Here is a 13374-nt window from a genome sequence, read left to right on the forward strand (position 1 = left end):
AAGGAGTTCATGAAGCAAAGGATCATGGTAAATAGTCCAGAAAGCCAGAAAGAATGCAAGGAATTCAGAAAAGTTCAAATGTCAGCAACGGCACTCAACATTCCATGAATTCAGCATTTGTTCCTGACAAATGCCGCTCCCCACAGCATCTCAAGTCTCAATCCCCAGGTGTGCCTTGTGAAGAGGGGCAAGGCGCTCTCCTCCCGAGTAGTCAGCTCAGTCTGCATTGTTCTCGCCTTCTATCCACTCTCCATGCTCAAGGATCTGGAAGGGGTGGTCCTTGCTCATCACCTGAGCTGTCTCTCATGTTCACTGCTTAGCCTTAGTCATCCTGCCCCCCTTCCTCCCTGCCTACAAACTGTCCCAATCTAGAAAGGCCCTGGTCTGATTGGCCCTGCTGTTCCCACCTTCCTCCGAAGCCAATGACACCACTCCCTCAATCTCTGTTGGCTCCAGTTCCAGCTTGTCTTCCTCTGCAGAATCAAGCTCTGACAGGGGCATGACATGTTTACTCTTTTCTTTTTCAGCCATTCTGTTGTAGACTTGCTAATGTGCTTGGGGTCATTGTCCTATTGCGTGACCTAATGTTGGCCAAGCTTTAGCTGTCGAACGGATGGTCTCACATTTGACTCTAGAATACATTGTTATACAAATGAGTACTCTAGAATACTGTTATACAAAGGTTGACTCAAATCCTGCAAAGTGCCCAGCTCCTATAGTTGCAAAGCAAGCCCAAGTCATCACCCTGCCACCACTATGCTTCATGGTTGGTATGTTTGTGCAAATATGCTTGTTTGTCTTTGCCAAACATGCACTACATAAAATGGCCAAACATCTTCACTTGGGTCTCATATGTCCAAATGACATTGTTCTAGAAGTCTTGTGATTTATTCAGATGCAACTTCGCAAACCTAAGCTATGCTGCTGTGCACTTTTTAGAGAGAAGAGGCTTTATCCTGGTAAACCTTCCAAACAAACCATTGTTCCGTCTTTTTCTAATTGAACTGTCATAAAATTAAACATTTAATGTGCTGAGGCCTGTAGAGCATGAGATGCAATTCTTGGCTTTTTTGCAATTTCTCTGAGCATTGCATGGCCTGCCCTTGGGGTAGATTTGATGGGACATTCATTCCTGGGAAGACTGAAATTGTCTTGAATATTTTCTACTTGTCAATAATCTTCCTCACTATAGGATGGACTTTAAATTGTTTAGAAATGGTTTTATAATCCTTCCTAGATTGATGGGCAGCAACAATTGTTTCTCTTAGATCACTGTTGGTATCTTTCGTCTTTGGCACTGTGTAAACACACTCCCTAATGTTGGTGACCAGCAAACTCCTAAAAGTTTGGCTGTAACTGATGATCAGAGGTACTTGATTAGCAGCACTTGCTGTTACTTAGCTTTTTCATACCTATGGAAGCAGTAAGGGTATACTTAAGTTTTTATACATGGCTTCTCCATTTTGGCTTTCTTTTTGTAAAATAAATGACATGGTGTAATGTCATGCACTGCTGTTCATCTGATGTTGTATTTACCTAATTTTAAGAACTGCAAATAACAGATTATTTTTATTATGTCCTGATACATAAAACCATTGAACTCAGAGGGAATTGACTTTTTCACATGACTCTAGATAAGATCCAAAATGGTTGATTTAGAAAAATACCTTTAGAACATCTAGAATTAACCAGAAGCAAAGCTATAAAAACCCTAAGATGAAATTTACAAAGTAATCACACTGTAGTTAAGAGTACTGTATTCCATCATATTATAATAATCTGCTAGCTGCACTTAGTACTGATGGAGACACGCTTATATTCCTTCATTTCCATTTTGTCTTCTACTTTTCCTCACTATAATCAGTTGGGGAAATAATTCAAAATTCAACCAAGTGATTGGTCTGAATTCCTCCTGGGTTGAAAGAATATTAAAAATGATTAGTAAGCAGTATATTCATTTTAAGGCTTTTCGGAAGTACATTCTGGCAATGAAGGATGAGAGATACATGAAATAGCCCTTTCAAGTTATTTTCAGCTATATGGTCCTAACAACAGTGTAATGCTGGTTTTATATATACCTTCAGTTATTGTTTTTTTTTTACTGCAATTATCTTATTCTAGGTTGCTTGGCCTAAGGTCCTGATAGGAGCCTACTATGTTGGGGGTGGCTGGGTAGAGAAGATCTCCACTCCAGACTACACATCATCTTGGTTTTTAGCTTTTCTATTTAATTCTTCTAATTTTAGTTGTTTTGTACTTTTTAACTTTTTATCATATTGTAAGCCACACAGAGTAACTGCATCAGTAAGAAATTTAATAAATAAAGGCAATCTGGCTTCAATTACTAAATTAAGCTTTATTCTGACTCCTCTTGTTTACATAAGAGCTGATTGACACTTTAATAAATCTGAATGTCTACCAAAACTTGTAAAGCAAACAGAAATCTATTAATCCACTAGTTTACTGATTAAATATCCATGTTGGTTGGCCTAACTACATATATAAGCATGCTATTCCTTTCTATGGACATATATACTGATTTGCACAGTTCACATGTTTTGTTTTGTTTTGGATTTTGGTGCTTTTTTGGTCATGCAACAAAGAACCAATCAAAAAATAAGCCCCTCTTTTATGTTTATTTAAATGTAGCAGGTAAAATATTTCAGCATTTAATTAAATGTTTGGTTTAAATTGTCAGTTTGTCAGGAATATTTTAACTATTTTATCCTCTATTTTTAAGCAAAACTAAAAGTATATAAAATAATTTTGCTTAAGTATATTGTCTTTACTTCAGTATGTCTAATTACTTTTATATTTTCTGCCAATAATTAAAAACATAGCAATGTGGGTCTTTTTTCAAACATAGGGAACAATTAAACAAGTTTCAATGTGCAGTTACTATGGAAACTAGAATATCTTTAAAAGGGTTACAAATTAAAATGCCCTTTCTGCATCAATACATTTTTTAAAAAAAGTTTACAAAAATGTTAAAAATTTTTAAAAAATCTACCAATGACAAAATTACTATGGGCATATTTTCATGCATGTCAAGATTTGTTTGAAAGACAATATAATCAATTATTCAAAGAAAAATGTAAACCTGTAATGGGTGTTGTAAAAATTAACTGGACAGATTTGTAATATAATACAAAGTATCTGACAGTGTTTCAAATCCAATTCAATTTGATTTTAAAGGGTGATTTTTAACCTTTAAATATACAGCATCATACACATATAACAATAATTCTCACTAGTTAGAAATCACTTTAATGGGATCAATACAAATTTATAGTGAACTATTATGAAGTACGAAAACCTCCAATTTTGTAAAATAAAGGTACAGAGAACTTTTGCTGTCATCCTCTTGCAATTGCTGGTTTTCCTCACAAAATCTAATCCCTTCATTCCCGTACTATAGTCGCGATGCCTAGGCGTAACGCCCAGTCGCGACCACCATTTTTATTTTTTTGACCATATTCTAATGACGCCGCTGATGACAAGTTAAGGACACAAGGTATGGTTCGACTAATTGCGTTATGGAACCACGTCTAAAACAGGGGTGCCCAACCTTGGCAATTTTAAGACTTGTGGACTTCAACTCCCAGAATTCGAATTCTGGAGTTGAAGTCCACAAGTCTTCAAGTTGTCAAGGTTGGACACCCCTGGTCTAAAAGGAACTCGACTCCGCCTCCCGAAAAGAAATAGAGGAAGCTAAACAGGAAGTAGGGCGGAGTTCTAGGAGCACAGTGCCCCTCCCCCTAAGTCCCACCCCGCCGGGCTCCTGTTTAGGAACACGTGCGGGCTCATTTCCCGCCACAACAGTCACGTGAGCGCCGCTCTCCAATTCTGGCGGCCCCAGGGCCTTTCCCGTCTGTCCCTACTAGCCAGGAGCCGGGCTCTAATTCTTGGTCTGCCGTTGCCTGAGGGTATCCGGTCTCCCGTGGCCAAGCTTCCTGCTCTCGCCGCGATGACACTCACCGGGCACGATTCGCTTTCGGCGCTTGTACTTGTAGGCTCGGCCTTTCCGTTCCCTCCTTTCGGCTGCCCGCGTTGCGTGCTCTAGTCTGGATTTCGTTATTCCTGTCTCCTTGACAACAAACGGCTGCATGCTTCGAAGAAGCTCGTGCGGTCCCGCAGCAACACTTACCTCCCCCCACCCCCGGCTCTCCGTTAACACAACCCCAGCCTGGGCGGGCGGGCGGGCGGCATGGCAGCGCTCCTTGCCGTTGCTGTGCTCTAAGCGATCGTGGACCAGGAAGGGCGCGGTGTTTCCTAACGCTGTTATTCGGCGAAGTTTTAAAATAATGGAAGTTTTCGGGTTTTAAAAATCTAAATGTCTCTACCGATTATGCTTATACAAAGATTATTGAAAGAATCATAGAGCCCCTCTTTTTTTTAAAAAAAATGTAGATTTTATAACATATGCCAATCTTCCTCAGCTTGGTTCCAAATACGTTGGAACTGGAATTCTTAGAATCCAGTGTCCACATGCCCACCGGTATATACATTTCATTAGATGCATACTTTTTATGCCAAGATGTACACTATGCATTCGTGACTGGGAGCTAGAATAACTTGCTAAGTGAAACGAAATAAAATGCAAAACTGGACAATATATTATTTCGACATTTCAAAAGCAGCTGCTGAATGAATTGTGTTGAGTTGGCTCCACTATGAGAAGCTAGAACTCCTTGGTGTGGCAAATGCATTTATATTTGCATTCTATTAATTTTCTACTATATTCTTTCTCAAGCAGATTAAACAATTGGCATTTTGCCTCACAAGTACTTATTTTCTACTAAATACAGATGCAATCTTAACAAACACCCTGTCCCCTGCTGCTGTCCCCCTGCAACTGGTATTTGGAAGCACACTGCCTGTGCTCCAGAACTAACATTGAGTCTTCAAAACTAATTGCCTCTATCCTCTAAATTTATCCTTTAAATTTAAGTTTATCTGAATTTATCTGTTAAAGCCACCCAAGTTAGTGCCTGTCTCCATGTTTGTGATAATATTTTACAATATCATAGCCCAAGCTAAACAACACTTCGTATTATAAAATCTCAACACTGTATGTCTAGTCTACATATCAAAAATGCTTGCACATTAAACTAACAGAATATGCATAGTACTAATGATTATTTGTTCAAATATTATATAAACAATAATTTACTAAATATCTTAGTATATTTTGTAGAAATTTTTTTTGATTGATTTGTTTGTATGTGTACAAAATTCCTAAATATGTACCTATTCACCCATCCACCCACACATAAATAAATAATTTATGCCCTCACACATATATTCAACACATACTTTATAAGAACTAGAATTCCAGTATCCCCCTACAGTTCAAAAAAGCTTTCTTCACTGAAACCTGTTCCTCAACTAACCATGCCAGCTTTAAGAATGGGATGCATTTAGCTGCTGCCAGGTATTTCCAATAATCATAAATTATATAGAACAGAAGCACAGTCCATTTTCATTAGAACAGCTGCCATCTACTTAAGCCATTCTGTACATAAATGATCGGTTACATAAGTACTCATTCTCTCAAGTGCAGAAAAATTGGGGCATAGGCATATATGACCTACTAGTATGCTGTGGCAAATTTAAAATTTGCTAAACCACTGAAATACTTTATATTGGCTCGATAGATGGCATATAAAAAGATTTTCTATTTGGAGACACAAGTATTGAAATATAACTGTCAGCAGAATAGTTTTCAGTAATCTGATAGCAAATCTAGTCTTAAAAGGAATTAATACATTTAGAACAAATAAAGTACATTGTGTCAGTAATACACTTTTTTTTATAAAAAGTATTCCACTGTAGAAAAAAAGAATAGTGGCATTTCCACTGGTAAGAAAATAGCGACAATAACCTACATCTGGCATTTGGATTTCATAGATTTGTATTTATCATGTGGCATTTTTGATGTTATATGAGTATCATCTGTTGCTATATCCTGCTCTTCATCAATAAAGAACACAGATATCTCCATTAACGATCCACACATATCTAAATGAAGCAGAGCTAGACAGAAAACTCATGTAGCATAGTGTTTCTCAATAGAAAAGCTGTATAATTTTATTTATACGTCATATTTCTTAAGTGCCTATCTTCCTTGAAGAGGGTGCCTGAGCAGTGTACTATATCATCAATAAAATTAAATATTAATATGTTTCCTCTATAATATTTTCCAACTACAGCTATTTTATCATGCTTCCACTACCGATCTGGGTCAATTAGGTATTGATAAATAATAAAACAGCTTGTAAAACTGTTTCAGGGGAAAATAGATTTTTATTACAGATAATATTAGTAAAATTTCAAATGTCAATCTTTCTTTTCCCAAATACAAGATAGTAATGCTCCAATCAAAATCTGTTTTATTCATGTCCTATCTAGAGATACATTTAATTTTATTGCATTCTGTATGATACATATTTTCTCAATTTCATATAGGTATTGTTTTGCAAATGTCAAAATCCAAAACCACCTATCTTATCTAGAACTCTCTGAATATTGATGGAAGGAAAATTTGGACTAAAGAAACATTTTGAGCAGGAAATATGAATTTTATATTCCCACAGAAGGCCTTTGCTCTAAAACGCCTCATCCCAAAGCTGTTTCTTTTAAAAAAATTGTCAGGACTTATTTAAGCAATGTGTCTATTAATACTACTGTAGTACCCACAAGCAGTTTCCTGAATACTGTAGTAAATATATGGAATAAAAGGGTTTTAGGTATACGAAAAGCATTAGCACTCATAGTAGATCAGTTATTTCACTGAAAAAAACTTTTATTGGACACTAATATTTATAATCATTGGCTACCCTGCTTTATTAGAGAAGTATGGTTTTACCATGTTGAGCACAAGAACCTTGATGTTTTCTATGTACTAAAAATTTTGTTTAGCACAGAATAAGTTAAAGAAAGACAACGGTAAGAAAGATAATTTTAGTTACAGCTCTAATACCAATATTTAATATTGGTAATACCAATACCAATAATTTAATATTCTAATACCAATATTTAATATTCAATATTACAGCTCTAGTACCAATATATAATCCTATTTGTCAATTAATGGACAATTTATCTTTTGTCCACTGAATTAAAGTTTATTGATAGTCTTGTGCTTAAAACCTTTTCCAAAATGGTTAATGCATGTAATGATACCACAATTTTTATCCTGGGGAATGAAGGTAAGTTAAAGACTTATCAGTGTGATGGACATGTCACTGATTTTCACTTGCACAATTGTTGCAACAGGCACTTGATTGTTGATTTTCTGTTCTCTTAATGAGTGTTTTATTCTAAACAATAATATGATGAACTATTTGCCATTAACTTTCTGGTTACAATTGGCTTATCTTCTCTGATGTAATAAAAATATTTGCAAGCCTTATCCTAGAGGACCTTAGTACTTCAAGGAAATCTTAGAATATGAATGTCAAAATCTGCGACCAGCCTATGTGAAATTGAACCCCCTCAACTATGTCAGTACTCCATGAGTTTTTGAAATATGCTGTGTTAGTACAGATCAGCTCAGTGATCTTGGAACATTTCAATGAAAACAGATAGACAACATGCTGTGCCTATATATATGTGGTGGGTTTAAGCAATGCATCAGTATTTCAGATATATAATCTTAAAACTCATAAATGAACATGAGCAGTAAGCAGAATAAAATGGTTATAAATATTGTATCAGTATAATACAGATTTTGAACTATCATGAAAAATATCCCATTTTCTAATACCTTTTTCAATATGATTGTTTTTCCCAATACATCAAATACTTGTTTATGTTCCAAACATATTATAAATATCTTTCCTTGAGAGTTAAGAGATATTTGAGAAAGAGGGAGGAAAGGAAAGAGAAAGATTAGTTTAAAAAAGTATAAAAGCTGGATTGGAAAAGTAGACATGCTGATTTATGCTGCCTTTTCTATTTTTAGAAAGTGAATTTTATATAAATTTTATATTTATATTTATATTTATATTTTATATATATATATATATATATATATATATATATATATATATATATATATATGTATGGATCTTTGGTTGTTCGGTTTTCTCCCGCATAAGATTCGAAGTATCTAGGCAACGTTCGATGAAGTCTCATTCATCTTCAGGCTTCTGTCTCCGGCTCTGTGCTTCTCAGAGTAATGTGAGATTGCAGCTGCTTCCTCCTTTTAACTGCCAGTGGGGTGGGACTTGATTGGGTGGGGCTTGGCTGTGTTCTGATTGGGTGTGGGTGTGTTCTCATTGGTAGGGGTTTGGCTGTGTTCTGATTGGTTGGGGGTTAGCTGTGTTCTGATTGGTTGGAGGCGTGTTCTGTTCAGGTGGGGCTTGGTTGTGCTCAGGTTAGTCTTAGTTGCTGGGGGATTTGAGCTGGTGAGTTGTGATCTTGCTGTATATATATATATGTTTTCTGAGGTTCTCGCGGGTATTTGTATGTGGATCTTTGGTTGTTCGGGTTTTCTCCCGCGTAAGATTCGAAGTATCTAGGCAACGTTTCGATGAAGTCTCATTCATCATCTTCAGGCTTCTGTCTCCGGCTCTGTGCAAATCCCCCAGCAACTAAGACTAACCTGAGCACAACCAAGCCCCCACCTGAACAGAACACGCCTCCAACCAATCAGAACACGGCTAACCCCCAACCAATCAGAACACAGCCAAACCCCTACCAATGAGAACACACCCCACCCAATCAGAACACAGCCAAGCCCCCACCCAATCAAGTCCCACCCCACTGGCAGTTAAAAGGAGGAAGCAGCTGCAATCTCCATTACTCTGAGAAGCACAGAGCCGAGACAGAAGCCTGAAGATGATGAATGAGACTTCATCAAACGTTGCCTAGATATCGAATCTTACGCGGGAGAAACCCGAACAACCAAAGATCCATATATATATATATATATATATATATATATATATATATATATATATATATATATATATTCACACACACACACACACACACACACATATATATATACACACACACACACACATATTCCTTATATTAATATCTATTTCAATCATTTTCCATGGGGCCAGAACAATTAATAAAAGGTTACTGACACAAAAGCAATGACAGGCAGGTTTAAAATTGGATTAAAATATCAAAGCCGGAACAGATACCATTTTTCCAGTTGAACCAGTCCTTACTCTGATGCTACCTGCCTTGGGCCTTTGAGAAATGCGGGAGAATTATGCCTGCCTTTTTACCCCATGGAATTGATAGCATGGATGAAGATAGTATGAGGCAAAAGGCCTCCCTCATGTTTATAATGGAAAACTACTCCACACACTATAACCTTATTTAGTTAAAAAGTGAGAACTAATTATCTGAAATACTCCTTATCAGTCTTTGGCAAATACGTGGACTGATTTTGATATATTTTCAACTGGTTTATGAAATGCGTATTTTCACATCTTTCATTTAAGCTCTTTAAGTCATTTTTAGTTTTAGCAGCTAAAGGCAAAACCACAGTTCATTCACAATGAATATTACTAAGACAGTATTTATACGGATTTTTCTTAGTATCTCTTTAGAATAATTTTCCCAATCTAGGAAATCTCCACAAGTGTGAACTTCAGCTTTTTCAGAATGACTAAGTTAGCTAGGGAATTCAGATTCATTAGAGGAGACAGGAAATTTCTGGATAATGTAGAAGGATGTCTGCAAATGAATACAGAAAGTATTCTGTAGAAAGGGAGCAGGTCTGGCAGCATGTAACTTAGAGGACCAAGACACAGTGCATGTCCCTAGAACAACAATCAATTTCAGATCCTACTCTGAAAAAATGATTTCCAGACTTCTGGTGTTCACCTAGCATTATAGGGATGTGAAAGGAATAAACTACAAGAGTAAGGCATCTAATGGTGCTGCTAAGGGAAAAGGCATGTGATGAACGGCTTGTTGCTGAAAGGAAAAGAATCAGCTGTCTTCATATCAGGCACAATGTGAGAAGTGTGTTGCCTCCCATATGCTAAGGATAATATATGTGATCACTATTCCTTTATTTTATGTTGAAAGGGAGGAGTCTGGAAAGAGCATGGAAACATTGAAGGATTACAAGAAGCTAGGTAGGAAGGCAAAATAGTTTGGACTACAGGTGATGTTTTTATTCATATTTTCGACTCAAGGACATTTTACCCAAGGAAAGAATAAAAGATTCAGGTGGTGAACTACTGGTCCAAGGGATGGTATTACTAGGAAAACTCTGCTGTACACGACTCACATCCATAACAGTGGTTTAGTAAGCTTATTAATATTCCCCGCAATTCTCTTCACCCAAAACCCAAAGCTGTCCCAATTAAGTCCAGCCAAAAGCAGACTAATGGTAGTCCACAAAGCAATGGCCGATGAAACCACAAAGTGCTTGAAGGTTTACCAAACAAGATAAATCCCCCAGGCAAAATTAAATCCACAACACAAAGAGAATTCACGAGGCAAGAAAAGCCCAGAGTTCACAAGGTGCAATCCAAAGTCAGGAAACACACAGCTAGGAAATGAACACATTCTCAGCACCGTCTCCATCTGTCTGCTGTGCAGTCTATCAAGAGGGATGAGGCTGCCTCCACACAAGTAATCAAGCTGACCTTCACTGCCCCTGCCTTTTCTCTGGTTTACCTTTTCATAGATCAGGTGCAGAAGACAGTTCCTCTGCCTCACTGATCAGCTGCAGCTGTGTGCTTTCCCATCTGACACCTCCGGGCTGTCCTGCTGCACCTGTGCTTCAGCCAAATCACTCTCAGCCAACTGCTTGGAGCCACTGACCAACTCCCCTTCTGTTGTGCCTAAGAGTGGTTCATCCTCTGAACTGTCATCTGGAGAGGTGTCTGGGGACGCATCTGGGGCAGTCATCACAAAAACTTTGGATTCCTTGATTGTGGTCTACACCAGGGGTCACCACTTTTTGGACTTCAGGGGCCACCAAACTCAAACTTTTAAATCCTGAGGACCACTAGTATGAATTTTTTTAAAAATATATTTAATATATTTTTTATTTTTATATTAAATATAAATACTATTTTAAAAATTAATTTTAAATATAAAAATGCTTAAATTATAACAACAAAAACCAAGAAAAGAAAAGCCCCCCCCCCACAAAAAAATCTGCTCTCCTATCATATCTCCCCCAAGTCAGAGGAAACCTCTCCCGCCTTTGCCAGGTGTGGCTGCCTGGAGTTGGGGGTGGGAAGGAGGGCTGGGCTGGAAGCATCCCCCCACCTGGAAGCCTACCTCCACCCCGGGTCTTTAACACCTGGCTTGCTTCTCCACTACTACCTCCTCCTCCTCCAGCACCTCCTTCTTCGGGTAGGGTGATTATGAACTTCCTCCTTGCCATACACAAAGTGCTCACCACCCCTCTGGCCCCTGACAAGCCTCCTTTCCACTGAGTGTGTGAGCGCTTCTGGTGAGAAGGAAGAGGGGGGCTGAGCCTCCCCCTCGCAACATCTTCACATGAGGGCAGCTGCTTCCTGTGGCTCAAGAGGTCCGTGCTCTTCCCGCTGCTGCTCGGCCTCCTCGATGCGCTGAGGCAGGAGGCAGCAGCCATGACACGGGCTTGCTATGGAGACTGCAGGATTGCCCCACCTCCCCTGCTCAGCATGCTGCAGCCCACCAAAATTTTCTCATGGCCCACCAATTGGTGACTGCTAGTCTACACTATCTACAGGATTAAGTGAGAGACAGTCTGCCATTTAGATTAGGAATGTGTTTGGAAGATAATTTCCTGAGATCATATGGCAAACTTTACAGATGGAGAGAGAACCACACTCCTTACCAGTAAGTCCTAGGGAAGCAAACCTTACAAGGAAGTGATATAAAGGAGGGAGTGCTGAGTAATCTGCAGGAGATACTGCAAATAAACCTAAGAAAGCTAATTTATTAACAGACTCATGTTTGATATGGCAGAAAAATTGTATGAGCAATTTAAGGGTTAACTGAACAAATTATTGAAGAGCAAATGACCGTTACTCACCAGCCAGATTTATGAGATTATAATAAATGGAGCAAAAAAATCGTTAGCCATTGTGCTTTATGTCTTTATTGTAAACGCATTTATCACATCTGTTTAATTTTGTATACTATTTCATCTTATTTTAGAAATAAAATATTAGCTCATACAATACCATGTTTCTCCAACAATACGCCCCCCCACCCCCAAGAGGAACACCCAGCATGTTTTCTAGGCATCAAATGAAATGAAGCCCCTCCCCCCAAATTTAGGCCTACTTTAAAACATGCAAAATTGGGGGGAAAGGCGGGGGAAACTTGCCATTAGGAGTGCCCCGTGGGCAGCTATGCCTCACCATCAGCCGCTCCTAACAGCCAATCATGGTGGAGCATGGAGGGCTCCCTTACCCAGGTCAGCAGGCGGGCAGCGTCGGAGTGGATGTCCAGCAGTGTTTCAGCCGCTTCTCAGACCTCCGTAGCTTCCCCGGTTCCCACCAGTGCTGCTGCCTCTCTCACCAGTGCCGTCTCCAACAACAGCATCTTAGTTGCTCCCGCTTTTCCCCTGTCCCCGTAACAACAGGAAAAAAAAACATTTTGAGGTACCTGGGAGCGCCGCACACTGCGTTTTGGTTTAATCCTGAGTGGCTAGGTGGGCATGAGAAGAGCCAAGCGAGCGTCTCTGCTGCTGAGTCTCTGGCAAGTTCCCCCCGCCTTTTCCCCCAATTTGGTGCTCCAGCCTCGGGCTCTGCAAGTTTGCAAAAGTCCCAGTGTGCAGCCCGTTCCTGCATTCCAAGCGCCCCTGCAGCTGTCCCTCTCTCACCAGCGCCATCTCAACAACAACAGCAGCAGCGGTGGGAACTGTGGAAGTTAAGGAGGCGGCTCCCCCACCCGAGAAGCAGCTGAAATGCTTCCACGGTTCCTGCCACTGCTGCCGCTGTTATTGGAGATGGTGCTGGCGAGAGGGACAGCTGCAGCTCGGCCTGGGCACTTGGAATGCAGGAACAGGCTGCACACCGGGACTTTTGCAAACTTGCAGAGCCCGAGGCTGGAGCACCAAGGGTAGCAGCAGCAGAGATGCTCGCTTGGCTCTTCTCACGCCCACCCAGCCACTTGGGATTAAACCAAAACACAGCGCGTGGCGCTCCCAGGTACCTCAAAATCTTTTTTTTCCTGTTGTTATGTGGATGGGGGAAAAGCGGGAGCGACTCAGATGCTGTTGTTGGAGATGGCACTGGTGCGCAGAGGGGGGAGAAATTAATTCACCCCCGAAAAGACATCCTAGCCGTTTTTTCGGGGCTCAAAAAAAAATAAGGCCCGGACTTATTTTGTGAGAAACACAGTACACAGTTGGTTAGAAAGATAAAATGAAAAATTATAATGCTAAGGAAA

This window comes from Pseudonaja textilis, chromosome 3, assembly GCF_049901715.1.
Source record: "Pseudonaja textilis isolate UNSWEBS1 chromosome 3, rPseTex1.2, whole genome shotgun sequence".
In the NCBI taxonomy this organism is placed as follows: Eukaryota; Metazoa; Chordata; class Lepidosauria; order Squamata; family Elapidae; genus Pseudonaja; species Pseudonaja textilis.